Source organism: Lygodium microphyllum, chromosome 14, assembly GCF_053477565.2.
Source record: "Lygodium microphyllum isolate KBCC chromosome 14, Lygodium_microphyllum_v1.1.10, whole genome shotgun sequence".
NCBI classification, from domain to species: domain Eukaryota; kingdom Viridiplantae; phylum Streptophyta; class Polypodiopsida; order Schizaeales; family Lygodiaceae; genus Lygodium; species Lygodium microphyllum.
In genome coordinates, this window is record NC_141148.1 from 26,612,040 (window position 1) to 26,631,010 (window position 18,971).

The following is an 18,971-nucleotide window of genomic DNA, read 5'->3' on the forward strand; positions in this document are numbered from 1 at the left end:
AACTACGCTCATTCCTTGGTCTTGCTAGTTTCTATAGGAAGTTTGTACGTAATTTCTCATTACTTGCTTTACCATTAACCAAACTTCTTAAGAAAGGCATTGTTTATCAATGGACAAAAAACCAGCAGAAATCCTTTGACTTACTCAAACGTGCATTAACCAATGCCCCTGTTCTACAATTACCTGACTTTAACATACCATTCTTTTTAGTTGTGACTGATGCTAGCGGATCAGGAATAGGAGCCGTGCTAATGCAAGACAACCATCCAATAGCATATTCTAGTTCTAAGCTGAAACCCTCTGAGCTTAAATATTCCACTTATGACAAGGAACTCTTAGCAATTGTCCAAGCATTAAAACAATGGAAGCATTATTTAATGGGTTCAGAATTCATGATAAAGACCGATCAGCAAAGCATTAGACATCTACTTAGCCAACCCCAAATTTCTGACCGTCATATCAAATGGGCTTCATTCATTCAAAGTTTCCATCCTATCATTCAATACCAACCTGGAAAAGAAAATGTAGTTGCTGATGCATTGAGTAGAAGACCTGCAATTCATAATATATCTATCATATCTTTTGATTCTTTGATTGCCATGAAAGACACATATCACCAGGATATTACTTTTCATTCTGATTGGCAAAAATTAGTTCAAAATAATTTCATTCCTGTTGATTCATTGTCATATAATGATGGATTCATGTTCTTTGAAAAGAGACTGTGTGTTACTATTCCATTCCGATCTTTTGTTTTGAATGAAATTCATTGTCCCCCATATCAAGGTCATAGAGGTATCATTTCTACATTACGCATGTTAACTGAAGATTTTTATTGGCCGCATATGGATGCAGATGTATCTAATTTCGTTTCTGAATGTTTGATTTGTCAAAGAATAAAGAGACATCATGGTAAACAGTATGGACTATTAATGCCTTTATCTATTCCATCTAAACCTTGGGAACATATATCTATGGATTTCATTACTGGCTTACCAAATACTAAATCTAACCATGACATGATTTGGACAATTGTAGATAGATTTAGTAAGCAAGCATATTTCATTGCATGTAAGAAAACTTTAACAGCATCACAAGCAGCACAGTTATTTTTGAAAACTGTTTTTACTAACCATGGATTGCCGAAAGTGATTATTTCAGATAGAGATTCTAGATTTTGTAATAATTTTTGGATTACACTGTTTGCAAATCTAGGCACAAACATTGATTTCTCATCTGCATTTCATCCAGAAACAAATGGACAAACAGAAGCCACAAATAGCACCATTCTAGATCTTTTACGTGCATACACTATCTCTAAACCTCAGACATGGGATACTCATTCACATTTATTACAGTTTGCATATAACAATACACCGCACACATCTACAAAGAAAGCACCTTTTGAAGTTATTTATGGATATAGATTATCTACCCCTGTTGCATCTTTGTCTAATAGAATACAAAGTGCCGATTATATTGCTGTTATGCATAATACTATTTTTGATGAGGTAAAGGATATGATTGCTAAAGCCCAACAATCATATACCAAACAAGCCAAAAAGAAAAGACAAGCCATGAATTTCAAAGTTGATGATTATGTTTGGCTTAGAATAGAAAAGCGTAGACTGCAAAGTGTAGATAGACATCGAGTTGTCAAATTAGCTCCTAGATTCTACGGACCATTTAGAATCATTCACAAGATTAATGACAATGCATTCAAGTTAGAACTGCCATCTCATTGGAAAATTCATAATACATTTCATATTAGTTTATTGAGACCATTTAAAGGCCAATTACCTATCCACCCTGTCTATGAAAACCCACCTTTACTAGAAGAAGAGACTGAAATACTTGAACCAGAAGCCATTATAGACACTGACTACATGACCACGAGAACTGGCCGAAGGTATTCTAGATATCTAGTAAAATTTAAGAACCATCCTGTAGAGGAAGCACAATGGATGCACGCTAGAGACTTAAATGCTTTCCCCACTCTGTTAGCTCCACATTGAGCTAATAGCAATTGAGGTCAATTGCTATCCCACCCCGGGGGTATGATGCTAGGAGGCATATTCCACGGTGGATTCCGTGAGGTTTTACGGTGGATTCCGTAAACTCAGATGACCGGGGCTCATACGCAAAGAGGATTCTTTGTGCGAGAAGTTGATGGGGACGCCTGTCCTTTTCGGGCGTTTCATTAATTTAGTGTGTACATGGGTGATTCCATAGCGGGTGATTCCGCAAAATGCATATTAAATTAATAAACGTTTATGAGTTTAGAGTGGGCACTCGTAATAAATTAAGGTTAGGATTTATTTCTAACCAGTTGATTTATTTATGTAGCTGAAGACTGCTAGGTATTCACTTTTGTCGGTTTAATTGTGTTATTTTACTAACGATTGTGAATGCTTAACCAGTTGATTTATTTATGTAGCTGAAGACTGCTAGGTATTCACTTTTGTCGGTTTAATTGTGTTATTTTACTAACGATTGTGAATGCTTCAGTTGATGTGTAGAGATAGCAGCAGTGGCGGAGGAAAGCATTGGAGTCTAGCGGGTTTTCGACTATATTTTGATAGGCGCCACGCCTATATTTTGTTATGTCTATAGAGACATCGATTATTTATTATTATTTTGTATGCGCTTATGCGCCTGGATATGTTATTTCTATTTGGACATTGAGATTGGGCATGCCAGACTCTATGGGCACCGTCCATTAGCTTTATTTTCCTATTTTTGGTAGAAAGCAAACTCAAAAGCTAAAAGCTTGTCATATTTTTGTAATTGGGCTATTTTTGAGCATGAAGATTGGAAATATACATTAAATACATGCTTTGTGAAGCGCTCACACAAGGCATGGGGGAGATTGAACCCAATTTGTCTCTTGCCTCTTGTCGTGCTTGCTTTTACATGGGTTTTTGTGCTAAAAAGTAGAGTACTTTGTTCTTGGGGACCTTCCGGGATTCATCACGTGAGCTATCTGCGTCCGATCTGCGCACCAGTGATACCAAACCGTAGCCCTTCCTTTTAATGTCATATTGAAGAACATCATGAGATGTCTCTCATCCTGGATGTGATAATTGAACATCAATCTCTGAAATTTACAAATGTGAAATTCTGCATCCTCTTCCGCTAACCCATTAAAAATGGGCAAGGAAACCCCTAAGGCTGGTAAATCCGGAATCCCTGCAGGAATCGCAATAGGCTGTGCCATGGTGACTATCGGATTAGCAATAGCAGCTTGAAATAACGGATTCACACCCCCACTTGAAGTGGGTAAACTTGGTGGAGAAGAGAAAGAACTTATGCTTCCTCCTGCCCCTAATGCAATAACTGGAGCAGTTAGGTGACTAAGACCACTTCTTTGTATATGTACTGGACTACTCCTTTGAGGAGAATAACGGCTTACGATCTTTAACCGCCGTCTAGCCCTCTCAGCACGTTCGGCTTTTTGGAGTTCGGCTTGAAAGTCCTTGTCAGAGGACATAAACCAACTTCCTTTTGGTCCCTAGAAACCCTAGATTTGAAAACCACCACTTATAAGCGTCTCCTAGCAGACGCACCACTCATGGGACCTAAAACGAGTCAGCACTAGCTCATGCACTAGCCACACCTCTATCATGCACTCAACAACCCCATGGCCTCGCGGCCAGGAGCGTGGATGACACATACATCATCTTCCTAAACATCTTGCGTTTTAATCACGTCTCTAGTCCAACTCTAACCCAATTAACACTCCTCAGAGGGAGTCCCAACACATTGCCAAATAGCATGAAGTACAAACATAGGAGGTCGTCCCACGGCTGACTGCCGCTACCTCACTGCGACTCTCCTACATCTTGGAGATTGGCCCCTTGATGCGTCGCTAAACATATATAACACAACATCGCACATAGATCCCTCAAGGTACCAATTGATCGTATCCACGAATGTACCATACCTCACTTTATTTTTCCCTAGACCCAACGCCTAGCCTACAACTTGGGATATCATGTCTCTCACTCAACGTTGGTCACGATCTAGAATACAATTGCCATGAATCCAGGAGGTATTGTCTGATACCTTTCATCATTTTATGCTTCATGAAAATTGTGAATTTCCATGTGCTAAAACAAAGAAAAATTAGCATTGTGCTTAGTGCAAGAGCATTCTTTCAATGATTTTGACTATTGCTCGTATACAGCGTTGCATGAACCTAGCACCGAGAAACCCTCGTGCTACTAGGTTCTTATTTTAAATTAACGATCGATCTAAATGGTATGAATAAAAACCAACAAGCTTTTCATCATTTCATTCAACATTTAAACACCTTTTATACACTCTACCCCCTCACCCGTTTAGGTTGTGCATTATTCATCGGTTTAGGGTTCATTTCCATGTTTTTATTGTATGAAAAGCAATAAAAACTCACTAAAACATAAAGGTAGGGTTGAACTGAGGCTAAACATCATACTTCAAACCCCGCATACATCCACAAACATGGATCTTATTTTTCCTTAATTTTTGGCACTCAAAATCTATTTTTCCCCTATTTGTCTCCATTTTCCCTATTTTTCTTGTATTTTTCGCAATATTAAATGACTAAAAATACAAAATGAGTTGTGGGCTGTGGCCCTTAGGTTCATTTGTAGCAAAAACACAAATTTAGTTGGTGTGTCTTATTATATTCTCCATTTATATATCAAAAACACCCAATTTTCCCATATTTTGCATGCTTTACGAGTTTTACACTATTAATTTCAGTCATAGCACTTATGATTTTCTGGTTTTCTGAGCATAAACTGATCAAACACATAGCAAGCAACATCATAATGCATAATCATCCCATGGGAACAAATATTCATGAAGCAAATTGCATAAAAAATCAATTTCCTTTGTAAAAATTAAATTAGTGTTCTTTGCGGGTTGCAGGTTTTTATTTGCCGTGTCTCGGGACTGATTTTCAGTATCCATTAATGCTCATGACAGTCCACAATTAGAAATCTTCATTCCTCTTGAACCACGGAGCAATCCAGTCTTCATTGGACAAGCATCCGTCATCCATTCTTCTTCTTCTTCTTCACCACATGAATCTGCCCTTAGAAGAGAGAGAAGGAGGAGAGAGAAAGGCTGAAATTAGAGATCTTCATAGAGACCGCCATTGGAGGAGCGAAGTACGGTGAAAGAGTTAGCAGGCAGAGGGGAATGAGGGGCAATGATCATTTGCAGGGGTTGTATTGAGGTTGCATCTTCCCCCTCCATCCATCAAGCACAATTTTCGGCATCCCGCATTAGCCGGTAACTCTTGTCAACCCGCACGATAGTCTGAAAAATTATGAAAAATCAACAAGTGTCACTCGGGTGCTTTTAAAGCACTTTGCCGCTTAAAATCGTCCTAGATCGAGCCGCCGCCTTCGACGTTGAATATTTTTCCCTTGATATTCGTAATTTTTAGCTATTTTTAAGCAGTTCTCGGCATGAAAATTCCGCTCTCATTTAGTGGTACGTAGAAGCAATGAATCACGTATTTACGTGAATTGTGACATGTTGCAACTAGTTTTCTCCTTTAGATCAAGTTTAATATCTCTAGGAATGGTTCTTCATTGTCACAAGATAAGTAGATCAAATTATCTAAATCACCTAACCCGCAAGGGATTCGTATAAGCATGGTTCAATCGATACGATAAATACCCCAAGTGCTAACTAGGGTTTAGCACGTTAAGGACTCGGCCTAGTTTCGCACTTGTTTCCAAGTCGAAACACTTAAACCGAAGGTCCTACCCACATTCACAGAATATAGGGCCAATTAGACGCTCATGCGAGTAACGATCTAGGGTATCTACCCTAAGGATCATTCATTCAAATGGTAAAACTCGATTTGAGTTTGGATCCCTAGGACGGAACGTTGTCGGCCTAGTGAAATTAGGATTGGGTTGGGTAAGAAGACACCCTAAACCCTACTTCTTGTCTAATCATAATTCCTTGACCAGAAAACACCGTTCAATGGGTGAAATGATTCATTGGAATAGATGCGACACTTGTGCAACAAGTTGCAATATCACATGGTCTTGTGGTTTGATCACAAGAGAGTTTTGCCATTCCTTGGAAAGAGGTTGGCAGGTTCTTGCGCAAGTTTGACTTGCAAGAGGATGAGTAATCATCCTATTACATCACCTTTCTTGGGGAAAGTTGCCAAGTTAAGGAAAGTTAGGTATTTACTTGGAAGCAAAGGATCAATCAAGTTAGAGCGACATGGTCCCCACGATTTACTGTCTTAGTTTAAGATGCAATAAGGTGTTGGTTAATTTGGGTTAATAGGGTATGGCCCTAACCCAAGGACAAAAGGGTGAACAAGCAAACCCTTGGGGATCTTACCAAGTCGCAATTGATCCCAGATCGAATGCTGGATGCATTCGAAGAGAAGGATTCACTCATTAGCAATTGGCCTAATAAACGACCACTAGAATTGATTGTGGTTGTAATAGTTTAGGAGCATTGTTTGCATTGTTTGCTCAAGGAACTAAAGGATGGAAAGATATTTAATGCTTCAGGTTGAAGGCCTGAAGGGAGAGGCAGCTTCAGTTACCCCGACTGTCTGCCTGACCCTAACCAAGGGGATTGTTAGCCGCGCCGAGAACGTGGACCGAAACCGCTATGTGAGGACTCTCCGTTGAGCACTACTTGGAGCAGGAGGACGCTTGGGTGCCAGGGGGCTCTGGTCGTAAATCCCTTGCCTTCTGGGCCCTGTACAAGAGGCCAACGTGACTTGCGATTGGATCTCAAGGCCCACATACTAGTCTACGGGCGGAATCTTGGATTAGTAATCCCTGTGGATTGCTGGATAGCTTTCGGGTGGATTATGGATAGCCTTTGGGCGGATTATGGATTAGCCTACGGGCTGAACTGGATGTATTCCAAAGATAAATAAGATAACCTGTTGAAAATGAACTTGTTTAAGATTGTTTTTCTATGTCAAGTTCTAAGATTACGTGAAGGAACCAGTGTCTAACTGGCTAATTAATGAAGCTACTTGATGCATGTCCAACTAAATGTGGTAGGTAATTAGACAAATAAAGCAACCTTGAGGAGAGTGTGGTGGATGTGGCCATGGGTCCGTCCTACGGATGGGTGGTCCCAGTTGGTCGGGAACTTTTCTCAATCAAAATGGGCAGCAAGAAGCTCTTCTCGAAGGAAATGAACAACAAGGGTGGTGACCTAGGATTTAGGTTACTAGAATCCCGATTTATGTTGTTTTAGGGGACGACATGGGTGTAATATTTCCGTTAAAAAAAATTTACTAGCCCATGTGAGACTCATGCAAATGACAATTCCGGCATTGAAGTTATTGACGGTGCAATCTTTAAGCTGTACGCGAGGTATCATGACTCTCCACTTGCAAAACAGCACCGAAGTTTAAAAACCCGCATAACCGCAGGTGAACATCCTCTTGGGAGGAGGTCAAGAGGATAATAATAGGTTTATTGCAAAAAAAATTTAAATATCTTCCCCCAGCCGAAGTGTGGCTGAGGGAAGGGGATGGGGCTATAATGGGAAATTGAGGAGGTGGAAGGGAGGATAGCATGCAGGGGGCCATGTATGGGAGGAAACCCTCTCCCGCCTTGTCCTATATAAACCCCCTCTAAGGGGTGGAGGAAGGGAGAGTGGAGGATTCTATGCATGAGGAGGAGAGTGAGCCGCCAGACGCCATGTAAAGGGTGAAAGGAGAGAGAGAGCTGGTCATTATAGTGCACCGTGGTGGGAGAGGTCATCGCGTGATCGAGTGCCGTGCTATGCCGTGCAGGCCCGTTGGCCATCAATCGCCATCCGTCCTTACATGCCACCGTTTACTAATGCCGTCCCTCCTTTCTCCCTTGGATTTCCCCCCCTTGTTCCATGTGGGTGCTACAATCCAGAAGCTCCTTAGAAGCTTCTTAGAAGCTTCTAAGGGGGCTCTCTAAGACCCCTTTTCCATTGCAACTCCCACAAGCCTTTTTACCCCCGGTTTTCTTTTAAAGCCCCTAATCATGGAGACCCTATTAAGTCCATTGTAACCGTGATTTAAATCCATTTCCCCTTGCATTCCCAAAAGCCATTTTACCCCGGTTGTAAAGCCCTTCCCGTGGATTTCCCATAAAGCCATTTTACCCCGGGATTTTATGTCCCCTTCCTATTGGATCCACCCACAAGCCCATTTTTCTAGCCGATTTAAAGGCCCTTCCCTTTTGAACCTTTCAAAAGCCGAAATTTCTTTTCCCTCTTTGCTTCGAAGTGGAAGCCTATAAGGCCTTTCCATTAGTTCCCTAATATGCCTTTCCAGGGCTTTGAAGGAGAGGGAGCTACAAAGCCCTTCCCACTCGATTTCCCCCATAAGGCCATTGGAGAGTATTTCCTTAAACTCCCGGGATTTTTAAAGAAAGAAGGCCCAAGCTCCGAACCCTAAGGCATTCCAAAGCCCAATTCCGCAAGTGAGTGCTTCGGTCAAGGAAGTCGTACCTCAAAGGGAATTGCGCTTACGAGGGAGACGGGCCAAGATCATAAGACTGTGGCCAAGATAAGAAGGTCAATTCACGATGGCCCCTAAAAAGGCACAAGGCATAACCGCAAGAGGATCATCCCCTAACATTCATGTGGACATTTCACCGAACCCACAAGTCCAGGTTTTCTTCCTATTTTTGATTTACGTTGAAAAATTGCAACTATGCATGGTTAACTCATGGAATTAGGATGCACTTACGCTTGTCAAATCCACCTAGTTTGATGAGAATGAATTACATTGGCTATTTTTAAAAGAAATAACTCATGATTGAAGATTGGTCACTTGTATTTTTCAATGGAATGAACAAAAGATGTCTATGCATTTTTAGCAAGTTGCTTCTGTGCATTGCAAAGTAACGAAGCTAGAATAACTAATGACTATCATTACAAAGTCAAGATTATTATTGTACACCTTCGATTGGGCATGGAAAGATTAAATCGCATGTCGCATTATTAGACAAATCTTTCTTCGTAATGATTCATTAAGAAAGTCGCTAACAATCGTAGGAAATTGTAAGGCATGAAAATGATTCTAGGGCTGCATGAAGTAGGTTAACTCTAGTCAATTGGCATAAATATCATTCAAGTACGTAGTAGTTAGGAAAGGTTGCATAATGCTCATTCAGTGTATGAATATTTCATTCAGAAATGAAGTTAGGGAAAGGCTGCATGGTTCGTTTTAACATAAACCCTAAAATCTTAGTAGCATAACTCGTGAATGCATCAATGGAAATGATGCCGTAACTTAACATACGCTTTGATCTTAACCGAAAAAGTTAGGGTTTGTAAATCTAATCATATGTAGAGTCAATAAATTGTGTGCTTACGAGAATGGTATGGTAATGCAACTAGTTTTTTTCCCTCTTTGATCAAGACAATATCTTTAGGAATAGACAAGTAAATTGGTTTACCCTAAACACCTAAACTGCAAAGGATTTGCTTAGGATGGTTAAATCGATACAATATACTCCAAGTGCTAACCAGGGTTTAGCACGTTAAGGACTTGACCTAGTCGCACTTATTGCCAAGTCGAAACTCTCATACCCTAAAGTCTTTCCCACATTCACGAAATGTAGGGATAATAGGACATACTTGCAAGAAACGATCTAGGGTTTCGACCCTAAGGATCGCTCGTTAAAAAGATGAAACTCAGATTGAGTTGGAACCCAAGGACCGACGATGTCGGCCTAGTGCAATCGGAAATGGATTGGATATGAAGACACCCTAAACCCTGTTTCCTATCTAATCATGATTCCGTGATTAAAAGATACCGTTCGATGGGTAAAATAGTCTCGTGGATTAGATGTGACACTTGTGCAACAAGTTGCAGAGTCGAATGATCTTGTGGTTTGATCACAACAGAATGGCCAATTCCTCGGAATGAGATTGGGAGATTCTTGTGCAAGTTTATCTTACAAGAGGATGAGTAGTCGTCCTGATATAGCACCTTTCTTGGGAAAAGTGACCAAGATAAGGGGATTAGATATCTGCTTGGAAGCAAAAAACCGACCAAAGGTATTGGTTAAGTTGGGTTGATAGGGTAATGGCCCTAACTCAAGGACATAAGGGTTAACAAAAAAACCCTTGGGAATCTTGCCGAGTTGCAATTGATCCCGGATCGAATGCTGGATGCATTCGGAGAGAAGGATTCACTCCTTAGCTGTTGGCCAAATAACGACCACTGGAAATGATTGTGCTTGTAACAATTTAGAGAGCACTGTTTGCTTTGTTTGCTCAATGAACTAAAGGATGAAAAGATATCTAATACTTCAAGTTGAAGGCCTGAAGGGAGAGGCAGCCTTAGCTACCCCCGAGTGTCCACCTGACCCTAACCAAGAGGGTTGTTAGCCACGTCCGGAAGGTGGACCGAATCCGCCGCATGAGGTCTCTTCGTTGAGTGCTACTTGGAGCAGGAGGACACTTGGGTGCAAAGGGGGGCTCTGGCCATAAATCCCTTGCCTTTCGGGCCCTATACAAGAGGCCAACGCGACTCGGGATTGGATCTCGAGGCCCCCATACTAGTCTACAGGCAGAATCTTGGATTAGTAATCCCTGTGGATTGTTGGATAGCCTTCGGACAGATTATGGATAAGCCTACGGGCTGGACTTTATGAATGTATTTCAAAGATTAATATGATAACCTGTTGAAAAAGAACTTGTTTGGCACTGCTTTTATATGTCAAGTGCTAAGATTATGTGAAGGAACTGATGCCTAACGGGCTAATTAAGGAAGCTGCTTGATGCATGTCCAACTAAATGTGGTAGGTAATTAGAGAATTAAAACAACCTGAGGAAAGTGCGGTGGATGTGGCCATGGGTCTGTCCTACGGATGGGTGGTCCCGGTTGGTTGGGAAGTTTTCTCAATCATGATGGACATCAAGGAGATCTTCTGAAAGGAAATGAATAGCAAAGGTGCTGACCTAGAGTCTAGGTGATAATTATCCTAGATTTATGCTGTTTTAGGGGAATGGAATGGGACTATGCCTTATGGCAGAGAACTCAAGCCTTGCATCCCTCTCATTTCCTATTCCCCTTGAACCAAGTGCAGCATGAATCCACTTCAGCCCTCTCATTTCTACGTAAAGTAGTTTGCTCGGGGTTTGACGCTAGTTGCCGTTTAAGAAATGACCATTAGAGAAAACCCTAATTTAGGTCGGTCCTAAGTGGGAACGGCAAGAATACGTCCTCTATGTGGTAGAAGCAGAAAGTCCTAGATCGCAAACCCCGTGACATTCAATGGGAGTGCCGAGCTTTCTAGACCTCCTTTCCGATGGACTGCTGAGACATGTCCTGAAAGGAACAGGTGGACATGTTACAATTGGTATCAGAGCAAACAAATGAAGGATTTGTTTTTAAGAAATCTTAATAAGAAGAAGTAAAGCAAATGTTGCTGTTCAGAACATTTCCTTACTTTCGATACTATCTTGCAGAATTATGAAGCATGGGATAGGTTCTTAGTGTTCTGAGTCATGTTTATGACCATGATGCATTCCTCGGATTATCGACAAATGGTTGATATGATGAACATCCTAGATCGTATTTATAATCCATCGCCTTTGTACGTGGAACGAAGATGGACGGGTGACTCAGGAATCTACTACATAGCTGCCCATCGGTTTGCATACCTTCGAACCAACCTAAAGAGGATCAAGTAATTGGAAGACCTGAAGATTGTGAAGCTATTCACTATTGTGGAGGCTCACGTAAACTCAACTTTACATATTCAAGGTCGGAGGGTTGAACTAAACTCATATGTATACGAGGAAGTGACCCATGTAATCCCCGCCGACAAGATCAAGGTGTTGGGCCACTATGAGAAGAATGGGTTCCAAAGGAAAGGATACCCTAATCTTCCGATGACTTACCGATTCCTGAAGATCCATGACCCGAAACCATACTATTATCTAGTTCTAGGAGATAAATGTAATACAACACTATTCTCCCCGAACTAAATATAACCGTTGCTTTGCCATCCCAAGAAATATTGTACTCCGAAAGGGCTAGACCCATATAAATGGAATAAGACTTATTTTTATCAATGTCTATTTTTTCTATGAGAATTGCTGTTCAGAACATTTCCTTACTTTCGATGCTGTCTTGCAGAATTATGAAGCATGGGATAGGTTCTTAGTGTTCTGAGTCATGTTTATGACCATGATGCATTCCTCGGATTATCGACAAATGGTTGATATGATGAACATCCTAGATCGTATTTATAATCCATCGCCTTTGTATGTGGAACGAAGATGGACGGGTGACTCAGGAATCTACTACATAGCTGCCCATCGGTTTGCATACCTTCGAACCAACCTAAAGAGAATCAAGTAATTGGAAGACCTGAAGATTGTGAAGCTATTCACTATTGTGGAGGCTCACGTAAACTCAACTTTACATATTCAAGGTCGGAGGGTTGAACTAAACTCATATGTATACGAGGAAGTGACCCATGTAATCCCCGCCGACAAGATCAAGGTGTTGGGCCACTATGAGAAGAATGGGTTCCAAAGGAAAGGATACCCTAATCTTCCGATGACTTACCAATTCCTGAAGATCCATGACCCGAAACCATACTATTATCTAGTTCGAGGAGATAAATGTAATACAAAACTATTCTCCCCGAACTAAATGTAACCGTTGCTTTGCCATTCCAAGAAATATTGTACTCCGAAAGGGCTAGACCCATATAAATGGAATAAGACTTATTTTTATCAATGTCTATTTTTTCTATGAGAATTGATAAAAAGTTAAATGGCTAGGTCTCTTGGTTGATAGCTGAATTGGGTATGAATTATAAAGCATAACTAATAGCAAGTTATAACGTTAAGAATCCTCTATCCAGGCACAACCCTAGGTATAGATTCCTAGTTTGCCTCCTACATCAATTACTGCCGTGATCCAGGAGAAGAAGTTTCTTCTCAAGCAGACCAAGCCGCCAGAATTTGACGGGAAAGGTAGGACTATCAAGGCGGATGTAGAGATTTGGATAGAGTCCATGGAAGATTACTTTGAAGTAGCCGGTACTGCACCCGCTAACCACGCTATGCTCGCCAAGCTGAAGCTCACCGACGAAGCCAGGCTTTGGTGGAAGCAATGGTGCAGTGATCAAGGGATCACGGAAGGATCTGTTACCTAGAAAAAGTTTAAGAAAGTTGTGCAAGGAAGATACTTACCACCTGCGTATCGCATGCAGAAAATGAATGAGTTCTACGAGCTGAAACAGCTCGAACTCACTCTTGATGCATACTATTCAAAATTTGTCTCACTTCTTAAGTATGCGCCACAGATGGACATGGCACAACAGGTTTCAAAATTTTGTGCTACTCTAAAACCACCAGTGAATACCCGTCTTGAATCTATGCGCCCAACAAATCTATAGGATGCACTCATTCAAGCTACGCCTATAATTCAAGAGGTGCAGGCTAGGCCAAGAAGTAACAAAACTTGGTCTTATAATGACCCGAATAGAGGAGCATATAGGCCTCAAATGAAGAGAGTTCAAGATTAGAATCGGGGACAAAGAAAGAAAGCAAGGACTACTAATGTCAACAACTTTGTCCCTACCCAAAGCAATGGCCGAAATCTTCGTTGTTTCCACTGCAACGAGCCTAGTCATTTCAAGAGGCAATGTTCCAAGCTTGGCAGAGGACATCATCAAGTACCTTTCCAAGGACTTGGCCATGGCCAAGGAGCCGCTACCATAAGCAGAGGGAGAACCGCCTATGTTGCCAATAGGGAAATGTACGAAGAAGAAGATCCGACCATGGAATCAGAGTTTGAAAGGGGACAGTCCATGCCGCTCTTCACAAGAAAGGCTTGAATGGCAAGTTTTCAGTGATTTAAACACCATTGGACTATCAAGGTAAAGGTTTCAAGACCTTGATTGATTGTGGCAGTACACATTCCTTTATCTCACGAGCTTGTGCAAGAAGATTAGGAATAGCCAGGGTAGAAGCACCTACCTTGCTTGTGGAATTAGCAAATGGTCGTGAGGTCACTTGTACTAGGCAAACTGCTAAGGTGGAATTCTTTCTGGAAGTAAAGTCGACTTCGGTCAAATTTAGAGTCATGAACCTAGGTATCCACGAGTGTTTACTCAGAATGGATTGGCTTAAACCTAAGGATGCCCACATTCATTGTGGAAAGGGCCAAGTTTCCTTTTGAAACTCTAAAGGGAAATTGGTCACAACTCAAGGTGAGGCTGGAAAGCCAAAAATTCAATTGGCCAAAGCATCTCGGATTATAAAGGAAGTTAGATCAGAAGCAGGAGTCTAGTGAAGAACCTTCATGGCTAAAGGAGTACGCGGACATATTTCCTTAAGAATTGACAGAACTCCCGCCTCAAAGAGAAGTGGATCATGAGATCAAGCTAGTGCCAGGAGCTGCGCCAATTGCAAAGAGACCTTATAGAATGTCCATCCCAGAAGCAATTCAGCTGAAGGAACAACTCAAGCAACTGCTAGATCAGGGCTACATCCGTCCTAGCACTTCACCATGGGGAGCTCCAATACTGTTCCAAAAAAAGGAAGATAGAATGCTTCAACTGTGTATTGATTACAGAGGGTTGAATCAATCAACTGTTAAAAACAAGCACCCTATTCCTAGAATAGATGAGCTTCTTGATCGTCTTCAGGGTGTGAGGAACTTCTCCAAGATTGATCTCAGGTTTGGTTACTATCAGATAAGAATCAAGGAAGAAGATATCCCAAAGACAGCCTTCAGCACAATATATGGACACTTTGAGTTCCTAGTTATGTCATTTGGACTCACGAATGCGCATGCCACCTTCAATAGGTTAATGCAGGATATCTTTAGGCCATATCTTGATCACTTCATACTCGTCTTCTTCGATGACACCTTAGTCTATTCCAAACAGGAAGAAGATCATGAACCCCAACTTCGGATTGTCCTTGAGACAATGAGGGCACACAAGCTTTATGCTAAGATAAAGAAGTGTGCATTCTTCAAGCGTCAAATTGAATATCTGGGATTCATCGTATCAGCGGAAGGAATCTTAGTGGATCCGGCAAAAGTCAGAGATGTTCTAGAATGGCCAATACCAACAACTGTCAAAGAAATATGCAGTTTTCTTGGATTGACAGGATGGTATAGGTCTTCATAAAAAAATTATGCTTTGATTGCAGCACCTCTGACGGATCTACTAAAGAAGCAAACATCCATTGCATGGTCAGTTGCCGAACAAACCAGCTTTGATAGATTGAAGCAAAGTTTGGTATCAACACCTATCCTAAAACTTCCAGACCTCAGTAAGGAGTTAGAGGTAGTAACTGATGCTAGCATGCTTGCCTTAGGATGTGTGCTCATGCAAGAAGGTCATCATGTAGCATACTCTTCAAGGAAACTGAAGAGCCATGAGAAAAATTATGCTACCCATGATCTAGAACTGTTAGCTGTCATCCATGCTCTAAAGCTTTGGAGACACTACCTGTTGGGTAACAAGTTTACTCTAGTGATCGATCATAAAAGTCTCAAGTGGATTTTTACCCATAACGAGCTCAAAATAAGGCAATGTCAGTGGATTAAAGTGCTAGAGGAGTATGACTTTAAAATCAAATACCGACCAGGAAAGGAGAATGTAGTTGTTGACGCACTCAATCGCAAGGCATTCCTTGATTCTCTAATCTTGCAAAATCCATCAATAGCTAGATCTCTAGCCACAAAGGTGTCCATGCCAAACAACCCAATACTTGAGCTAGCTAGAGAGGAAGCATGCCATGATCCATCCTATCAAAAGATGCTAAGGGAGATCCCTATCAAGGACCAGGACCAAAAGCTACAGGCTAAGTATCATTAATTCTCTATCAATAGTGGACTTGTCTACTATAGAACAAGATTATGTATACCAGCAAGCCAGCCACTTAAGCAGAAGATACTATGGGAAGCTCATGATTCCCCTTTCTTAGGACATCGTGGCTATGCCAAGACTCTCAATGCAGTTAGAAAGAGCTACTATTGGGAGAGGCTTAAAGGTGACGTTCTCAAATATGTCACTGAGTGTTTGTCTTGTCAACATCGAACGACGTCTTCTAATCACGGAATCATAATTAGATAGAAAACAGGGTTTAGGGTGTCTTCATATCCAATCCATTTCTGATTGCACTAGGCCGACATCGTCGGTCCTAGGGTTCCAACTCAATCCGAGTTTCATCTTTTTAACAAGCGATCCTTAGGGTAGAAACCCTTGATCGTTTCTTGCAAGTACGTCCTATTGTCCCTACATTCCGTGAATGTGGGCAGGACTTTAAAGTATGAGAGTTTCGACTTGGCAATAGGTGTGACTAGGTCAAGTCCTTAACGTGCTAAACCCCAGTTAACACTTGGAGTATATTGTATCTATTTAACCATCCTAAGTGAATCCTTTGCGGTTTAGGTGTTTAGGGTAAACCAATTTACTTGTCTATTCCTAAAGATATTGTCTTGATTAAAGAGGAAAAAAACTAGTTGCATTACGATACCATTAATAGTCCCATGGATTAGATTCGACACTTGTGCAACAAGTTGCAAAGTCGCATGATCTTGTGGTTTGATCACAAGAGAATGGCCAATTCCTTGGAATGAGATTGGCAGATTCTTGCGCAAGTTTATCTTGTAAGAGGATGAGTAGTCGTCCTGATATAGCACCTTTGTTGGGAAAAGTGACCAAGATAAGGGGATTAGATATTTGCTTGGAAGCAAAAGACCAACCAATAAATTGGAGCAACATATTAATAGAACTTAAGGTATTGGTTAAGTTGGGTTAATAGGGTAACAGCCCTAACCCAAGGACATAAGGGTTAACAAAAAAACCCTTGGAAATCTGACCGAGTCGCAATTGATCCTGGATCGAATGCTGGATGTATTTGGAGAGAAGAATTCACTCCTTAGCAGTTGGCCAAATAACGACCACTAGAAATGATTGTGCTTGTAACAATTTAGAGAGCATTGTTTGCTTTGTTTCCTCAATGAACTAAAGGATGAAAAGATATCTAATACTTCAGGTTAAAGGCCTGAAGGGAGAGGCAGCCTTAGTTACCCCCGACTGTCTGCCTGAACCTAACCAAGGGGGTTGTTAGCTACGCGGGGAAGGTGGACCGAACCTACCACATGAGGTCTCTCCGTTGAGTACTACTTGGAGCAGGACGACACTTGGGTGCCAGGGGGGGATCTAGCCGTAAATCCCTCGCCTTCTGTGCCCTACACAAGAGGCCAACGTGACTCGGGATTGGATCTCGACCCCTGCATACTAGTCTATAGGCGGAATCTTGGATTAGTAATCCCTGTGGATTGCTCGATAGCCTTCAAGCAGATTATGGATAAGCCAAGGGGCAGGACTTTATGAATGTATTCCAAAGATTAATATGATAACCTATTGAAAAAGAACTTGTTTGACACTACTTTTATATGTCAAGTGCTAAGATTATGTGAAGAAACCAGTGCCTAATGGGCTAATTAAGGAAGCTGCTTGATGCATGTCCAACTAAATGTGGTAGGTAATTAGACATAAAAACAACCTGAGGAAAGTGTGGTGGATGTGGCCATGGGTCCGTCCTACGGATGGGTGGTCCCGGTTGGTTGGGAAGTTTTCTCAATCATGATGGACAACAAGGAGATCTTCTCAAAGGAAAATAATAGCAAAGGCGTTGAACTAGAGTCTAGGTGATAATAATCTTGGATTTATGCTATTTTAGGGGAATGGAATGGGACTATGCCTTATGGCAGAGAAGTCGAGCCTTGCATCCCTCTCATTTCCCATCCTCCTTGAACTAAGTGTAGCGTGAATCCGCTACGGCCCTAGCGTTTCTGCGTAAAGTAGTTTGCTCAGGGTTCGACACTAGTTGCCGTTTAGGACATGACCATTAGGGAAAACCCTGATTCAGGTCAGTCCTAAGTGGGAACAGCCAGAATACTTCCGCTACATGGCAGACGCGGAAAGTCCTATATCGCAAACCCCGTGACATTCCATGGGAGTGCCGGGCGGAGCTTTCTAGACCTCCTTTGCGATGGACTACTGAGATGTGTCCTAAAAGGAACAGGTGGACACGTTACAATGGGACTATGCCTTATGGGCAGAGAGGTTGAGTCTTGCATCCCTCTCGTTTCCCATTCTCCTTGAACCAAGTGCAGCATGAATCCACTTTGTCCCTGATGTTTCTGCGTAAAGTAGTTCGCTTGGGGTTCGACGCTAGCTGCCGTTTAGGAAAGTGACCATTAGGGAAAACCGTGATTCAAGTTGGTCCTAAGTGGAAATAGTTGGGATACTTCCGCTACGCGGCAGACGTGGAAATTCCTAGATCGCAAACCCCGTAACATTCCATGGAAGTACTGGGCAGAGCTTTCTAGACTCTCTTTCTGATGGACTGCTAAGAAGTGTCTTGAAAGGGAATCAGGTGGACACATTATAGTTGGTATCAGAGCGAACCAATGAAGGATCTGCCTTTATAAGAAAACTTAAGAAGTAAAGCAAATGTTGCTGTTAAGAACATTTCCTTACTTGTCGATGTTGTCTTGTAGAATTATGAAGCATGGAACAGATTCTTAGTGTTCCAAGTCATGTTTATGACCGTGATGCATTCTTCAGATTATCGACAAGGGATTGATATGTTGAACATCCGAGACCGCATTTATAAAACATCGCCTCTGTACGTGGAACAAAGATGGATGGGTGACTCAGGAATCTATTACATAGCTTCCCATCAGTTTGCATACCTTCATACCAACCTAAAGAGAATCAAGTGGTTGGAGGACCTGAAGATCGTGAAGCTATTCATTTTTGTTGAGGCTCACGTAAACACAACTTTACATGTCGAAGGTTGGAGGGTCGAGCAGAACTCATATATATACGAGGAAGTGACACGCACTGCCGACAGGATCAAGGTGTTAGGACACTACGAGAAGAATGGGTACCAAAGGAAATGATACCTTAATCTTCCAATGACTTATCGATTCTTGAAGATCC